This window comes from Patagioenas fasciata, chromosome 6 (assembly GCF_037038585.1).
Source record: "Patagioenas fasciata isolate bPatFas1 chromosome 6, bPatFas1.hap1, whole genome shotgun sequence".
NCBI lineage: Eukaryota > Metazoa > Chordata > Aves > Columbiformes > Columbidae > Patagioenas > Patagioenas fasciata.
The window spans coordinates 17,895,919-17,903,189 of record NC_092525.1 but is presented as its reverse complement, the minus strand read 5'-3'; positions in this window follow the sequence as shown (position 1 = coordinate 17,903,189).

The following is a 7,271-nucleotide window of genomic DNA, read 5'->3' as shown; positions in this document are numbered from 1 at the left end:
AGACCCTGTCCAGGAATGACCCAGGCTCCCAAAGGCCATGTCCTTCAGCCAGAATTAAATTCTCACGTCCTCACACACCTCACTTTGAAAAATGGGGTTGGGTTCCTATGGCACTTACAGGCTCACAGAAATTGTGTGTTTGGTCTCCTAGTCCTGCCTGCAATGCGAGATTTTTGCTTTTTCTCCTTAATTTCAGGCTACTGGTGTCTGCTGATTTCTGCTCTGTGAGATATAACTGGGATGAAATCAGTCTGCTTCTAAAAATTACTGCAAGAACTATGTTAATGACAGGGGAGGATTTCCAACGTATCCCCAGAACGGTTTGCTCTTGCCACAACATACCATCCCAGGGAAAGTATATAATTTTGCATTAAAACCCTTAAAGTAGTTTTCTCTAAAGAATTAATCACATGGATTTGTAGCTGAGCATGTTCTCTTGGTTATAAAGAGAACAGGCAGGCGAAGAGCTGCAGAATAGACCTGTGATACAAAATAACTTTTTCTTACCCCTCTAAGAATTGGGGTGCAGTGACAGGTTGGAAGAACTATTTTGTATCTTACATCCTTCTAGATTTTGCAACTTCCAGGACATACTGATATCCTTCACTCAAGAACTAGGAAAATAGAGATGACTAGACTTGGCTGTCTTGGTATTTGTGAATTAAAAATCAAACTAAATTCAAATAAATTGTCGCTTGTAGCCTTCTGTAAAGAAAAGGTAGGGATGAGTGCACAAATTATCCCTTACCTGCCTTTGCTGTAGTTTGGTTTTCAAGCTTCCACAAGCCAAATTCCACCTTTGCCTCTGAAATGATGATGTTTCACACTACTTTAAACAGTGAAAAAGCTTAGAAAGCTTTTTTTTCCATGGCATTTCAAGCTACAGTAAGGGGCCCTATGTACGGTAAAGTGCTTTAAATCACCAATGCTGTCAGCTTGGGATTGACTGGACCTCTACAGAAATGTGATTTAACACTATCTAAGTGGTTTCAGTTTGTCATCGATTTGTTCCCGGCAGTATTTCTGGAGCCTGGTTCTTCTCATACATCCTAGCGAAAAGCAGCAGGACGTAATGAAGTCACAGGCACTGTGTAATGGGTAAAATGGGCCGCCAACTTGCAATGTCAGCAATTCTTGAAACAGTAATAGTATTAGAAAGTATACTGAGAATAATTCTATGCTTTTATGCACTTATGCAGAGTGTCAGGCTATGTTCAGCGCTGCTCAAATTGGATTTTTTTTTCCCCAAAACACTCTTCCATTTTTATCTCCAGGGAAAAGAAGTGGAAGTTACAAAGGAGAGCAAGTTGAGCTTTTTCCCTCAAGATCAACAAAACCAATCTTTTCACTTAGAGTTATTGTTTTGAATGCAGGGAGCAGAAGCTGTTCTGAGCAGGACAGATGCTGGGTTGGGTTCACCCTGTAGCCAGAGCCAGGACATGGGACCAGGAGGAGCAGAAGGAGCAGGAGGACCAGGCTATGGGGCAGCACAGAGCTGCCCCAGGTGAAGATCATCACACAACAACCACCTTCAGTGCTCCAAACCACCTGTTGGTGCCCATCAGCTGGGTGTTGTGGATGAATTCACCCTGCACCCTCCTCCCTGATGTGTCTCCTCGTCAGTGAAGTGGATGGCACTGCACACCATCTCTGTGCAACATCTCAGAGACTGCGAGGCCCCCGGGGTGGGACTTGCCACAGGAGCTGTACAAATAGATCTCCTAAGTGCACAAGTTCTTTCATCTGATCTGTCGCTGAATTTATCTTAAACTTCCTGTGCTCTCATAACATACACGAAGCTGTGTTTGTAACAGTTTTCAGAGGGCTCTGTCTCTGCTTGGAAAAGCAAGTGAGAGAATTTATTTTGAGACATATGGAACGTGTGAATTGCTTCTTCATAATTACTTCTAACTATGGTGCTCAACCCTGTTGGGTTTTTTTAAGCTAAGTGAGGTTTCTAATAATACCTGTTTGGGGAAGGAGAGGTACTTCATGGTACTTCACATCTGCAGTCCAAATGTACTTTGCAAAAAAAAAAAAACCTATTACATTTTGTCCATCCAAAGCAGTGCTTGTTGTGAGGGTGCTGTGGCAGCCACTGCCAGAGGCCAAGCTGTGGGGGATTTCCTGCACAGGGCTGGGCGAGCTGGCAGAGTGTGGCTGAGAGCTGTGAGCTCCATTTCCCCACTTCCCTGGCCAGGGGGCTGGAGTTCACTCACTTTGCTCCAAGCTCGGGAGCATGGAGATGCTGCTGCCACGTCTCAGTCCTGCATCAGATGTGTTCCTGTTGCTGCTCGCCTTCATAACCCATTTTTTCCCATTGCAAGCTTTCTGATTCTTCATTGTCCTCCTAACACAAACTGAACCAACAGCATTATTTGCATTTTTTTTTCCAGATTTCTCTGCTGGAAAACATACCTTATGTTCACTCATTGTGAAGCAGAAACTGGGTTTGTGCAAAGAGCTGTAGAGTAGCTGCAAAGGATGGAGTTACAGCAGTTACACTAGTGTCCGTGGTAGCTGGCACACGGCAACCAGAGCAGCCTCAATCTGCTTTGTTGTCTCAGCCATCACTGTTCTGAAATGTCATGGAGCAGTGTGGTGGTGGTGGTCATCGTGGTCATCATGGTGCTGGCGATGGTGGTGGCCAGCTCCAAATCCCTCTTCTGATTCCCCCTCCACTGAAGCCAGGCTCCATCAGTGAGCACCTTTTTATTGTGCTTCCAGGAAGCTGAGAAAATACTCTAAGACACATAAACATTGCCCAGAACATCACATACATTTTCTACAGCTCATGTACTTTCCAGCCTGGCTGTCTCCAGAAGGATGAGTTTGGTGCTGGCACAGTTCACAGGTACCGGCTTGCTGCCTGCCATCCACACCACTACAGCTAGACACACTTATATACTAGCTCCATATATATAAATATATATATATACACAACCCAGAGAAAGCTATATGTGCAACAGTCAGGTTTTATAAGTGCAAGTCTAGCACTAACTGGAACTGGAGGTGGATCTGCTGGTGGGGAAGGACAAAAGAGAGAAGTGACCTCAACCAGAGCAATGATTAAATGTTTTGGGGTTGGAAATGCCACATTTGTCACATACAAAAAAATGACACACAACATTGATTCATGTTCCTCATGGTTTGCAGATTGCAGAGCTTGTTTACATGGCTGGGGACATTTCTCAGATCAGTGTCCAGCATCCCAGACCAGGTGCTCCTGGCTCTTTCAGGAGAATGCATGTAACCTGGAGCACGCAGCATTTCTAAAATCTTTAATGAATTGCTAGCAGCCAGGATATAAAACCTTGCTTGGACAAGTTCCAAAGCACATTCTGTTGCTATTATTTTACTCTTGTGTACTTTTGGAAGCTGAATTTCCTTGGTCTATTTTATAAAGCAGCATTTTTATGTTGCGTTTGCCATGTTCTCTCTCTGTCGAATACAGAATTAAGGCCATGTTTTGAGGAAGGATGTTGCTCGTAACAGCACAAAGGGTTCAGAAATACACACGTGATGGCAAATAAACTCCAAATCTGGAGAAATGTGGACTTTTTCCCAAGCCCGTTAAAGATGGGCAATATCACCATCAGGAGCTCAGTGCCCCAGTCTTTGTCTCTGTCCTGCCATGCTGCTTAACCATGTACACTGGGGACATTTCATTCCATGAAACCTATGGAGGTGAAAAGCAGCGTAGGATTTTTCTCTCATTTTATGTAACTTTGGTTTTCCTCATTTCCTCTTAAGTGAAACACGCTGTATTTCAAACAATTGTTCTAAAAGGCTGTGGTGTGTTTCCTTTAACTTGTCTGAGTTGAAGGGCTGAAAAAGTGGAAAATCCTCAGACTAAAAAGGAACTAAATAGTCACTGTGTTCCTCTAATAATTTTCAGATGAAACACCCACTGCGGATTGAGATCAAAATCAGTTTTCCTTTAACGGGCATGCAGATGCAACTGCAGCAGCATGTCACATTTACATCAAAAATTAATTAGTCTTCATTAGCAACAAGCCTCTGGAAATTTTAATTTCCAGAGTGCCCTGGAGCAGTGCATTTCAAACCGAATGCAGTAAGGCTTTGGATGCTGGAGGGGTGGCATCACATGCTGTCTTGAGACAATGTTGTTCTGCACCAGGTAGAAATTTTTCTAAAAAACACATGTAATTTTTTTTAATCACTCTGGGAACATGAAGATAACATGTTTAAGGAAATGGTTTGTTTATGAAATATACCAATCCAGCAGGGAACCCCGGGCACAGCCTCTCTTGCTGTGCTTCCACGGGAAAGGTCCCGACTCCTCCTCATCCATGTCCCTCTGGAAGAATCACATCTGCTCTGGTGCTCCAAAGCGCTGACCTTAAGAGGCATCTGTGGATTCACCGTTTTGCTTGTTTTTATTAAAGTTATGCTCTCTTTATTAAAAAAAAAAAAGGCAGGAGGTAAGCCTCTCAGTTATTAAACCCTGATGTTCAGACCTGTTCCTGAGCTCTCACCTACTTCTCTATCAGCCCTTTCTCCAGGGCTCTTTGCCACAAGCTCTTTGCTACTACTCAACCAAACCCACCTGTGCTGGTGCTGCTCTTGTGCGCACAGCCCTCAATTCCTTCCCTTGAATTTTCCACCACCGTCAGCCCCAGGCTGGTCCCAGCAGCCAGGACAATACCCATGGATGGTGTCTTCTCAGGTGGAGCAAGATGATGGTGTTGGGATGGGGTCCACAGCTCTGTTGTCCATCCACCAACACCTCAAAAAGAATCATTTTCTCTCTCACTGACTTATTTTTAGGCAGAAAGAACCTGAAGCTTGTGCAAATGTTTAAACACATGTCTCTCCTGAATTATTCAGTGTACTTTTCCTGTTTCTGGAGTTAATTCAAATGGAAGGCAGTCAATAGGAAGCTCTCCCCTTCACTGTAGGGAGGAGGCAGCAAACTGGCAGAGGGAGCGCTGAGTACCACCTGCCTTCTCCACCCCTCCATCTCCCTGACCAGAGCACCACACCTTAATGTAAGGAGACCAGTGTCCACACAGCACTGGGGACTGACATGTCCTGGGCTGTTTGAGGCTGCGCTGCCTGATTTCAGAAGATCCAGGGAGCCACTCAAACCATGAGCTGTTTCCCTCCCGAGCAGCATCACACCTCTTTTTTCCTCTGCTTTCTGCTACATTTGAAGGAGGTTTTTTCCAGTGTCAGATGCACATCCCTGTGTATCAAAAAGCCCAGATTAAGTGCAGCTCTCATACTCTTAAGTCAATGAGGAGCTTGAGATTGGGACCCATGATCTGCAGTGCAGGTTTGTGCCACAGCCCTTTGGAGCGAACAGGGGTTGTTCCTCTGGTTCCAGCAGTATTTGGTCGCAGAGAGCTTGAACATTAGCCCAACATAAATGCATGATCTGGTGCAGGAGTATATTAATCCACACATAGAATGATGAAATCATTTTGGTTAGAAAAGACCTCTTAGATCATTGAGTCCAACTGTTAAACCACCCCTGGCACTGACCTATGTCCCTGAGAACGTCATCTCCACATCTGTTCAACCCCTCCAGGCATGGTGACTCCACCACTGCCCTGGGCAGCCTGTTCCAATGCCCAACAGCCCTTTGGGGAAGAAATTGTTCCCAACATCCAACCTCAACCTCCCCTGGCGCAACTTGAGGCCATTTCCTCTGGTCCTGGCGCTTGTTCCTTGGGAGCAGAGCCCGACCCCCCTGGCTCCAAGCTCCTTTCAGGCAGTTCAGAGATCAGAAGGTCTCCCCTCAGCTCATGTTCTCCAGGCTGAACCCCCCAGGTCCCTCAGCCGGTCCCATCACCCTTGTGCTCCATAGATCCATGGCCCTCTCCTGCTCCTCTGAAATGTTATGAAGAGCAAACTATGTACCAAGTTGCACAATCCTGACTTTATTATCTGCCTGGACACAGAAATGATAGCAATAACTTCAATACTCTACCACACTGAAACACTCAGTTCCTGATGAGTATTTTTGTCCCCAATCAGACATCAATTAAAGTCACAGTTTCCCTTTGTGAATCAAGCTACTGACAAAAAACACAGGGTTAGAAGATATCTCCAAAATGTGAGATACAGTCAGAAATATTTTATGCAGAAAGGAAGAATGATCTTGTCATCCTCTGTTCACACAGTATTCTTGGGGACTATGTTTCCCAGTAAGAGGCACATGGAATTGCTGTTACTGTTACTCAGCAGTGTTTGCACAGAGCGGAAAAGGACCCTCACCTGAAAACAGGAGTGAGAACATAAGCCATAATCACGCACTCCCCTGAGAACAGCTGGAGCAGGAATGTAGCTCCAAGACATCGATCTGATTTCACTTCAAGAAAACAAAAATATCACCACAGTTGAGCTGAGCATATTTGTAATGAGTGAATAATGTTGAATTATTGTTAAGCTCATGAAATTTTGCAGGCAAGGTGCTCTAACTGCGCAGTTTTTGGAGGTGGCATGCCAAGAAGATGCTTCTGCATCCAAAGAAAAAATAACAGTGCATGGCTGAGCTGGTGACATTTCCAATCACACAAACAGACCTCAGCACAGTTTACGTCAACTTGGCTTTTTTCATTTTACTTTGTCCAGCATCCCCAGGTTCACATTCAGAAATTGCTTAACCTGACCTAAAACCAAGTTACATTCTGGTATATGGAATATTTGCACATATCTGGACATTACAATTAGGCTACTTGATTTGTAAAGATGTTTAATGAAGAAGGCCCGTATTACTGTTCAAGGCGAAGTGCTCTGCGCTAGCCAGAGATGACTTGAACGAACAGTAATTAAAACACAATTTGATTCATATGGGGCACTGCTGGACTTGGAAACAACGACTGCATACTTGAAACTCCGTTGGGAAGGATTCTTTTTATTTTAGTACAATTAAGTCAAGGCTTTTTGATACTGAGGCTTCATGCTGAACAGTAACAGAAGTCACATTCTTAAAAGAAAAGCATGCTGGGGAAAGGCAACATGTTCACCTGGTTTCAAGGCTGAGTGCTTGCAGACAATGGATGTCTTTGATCCCGCGGTTGTCAGAAGCCGAGAGCGGCTGGCCAGCTTGCTCTGAGCAGAGACTTCGACCCTTACAAGGCTCATTTGTGGATGAGAGCCAGGAGCAGAACAGCCGTTCCTGTCTGCAGCCTCGCAGCCCCGAGATGTTGCAGGAGCAGAACTGCTGCTCTTCTCATGCAAAATGTGGGTGGGAAGGCGACAGCCTCCAGATGGGAAAAGGGACTTTCCTGCTACAACGGCCT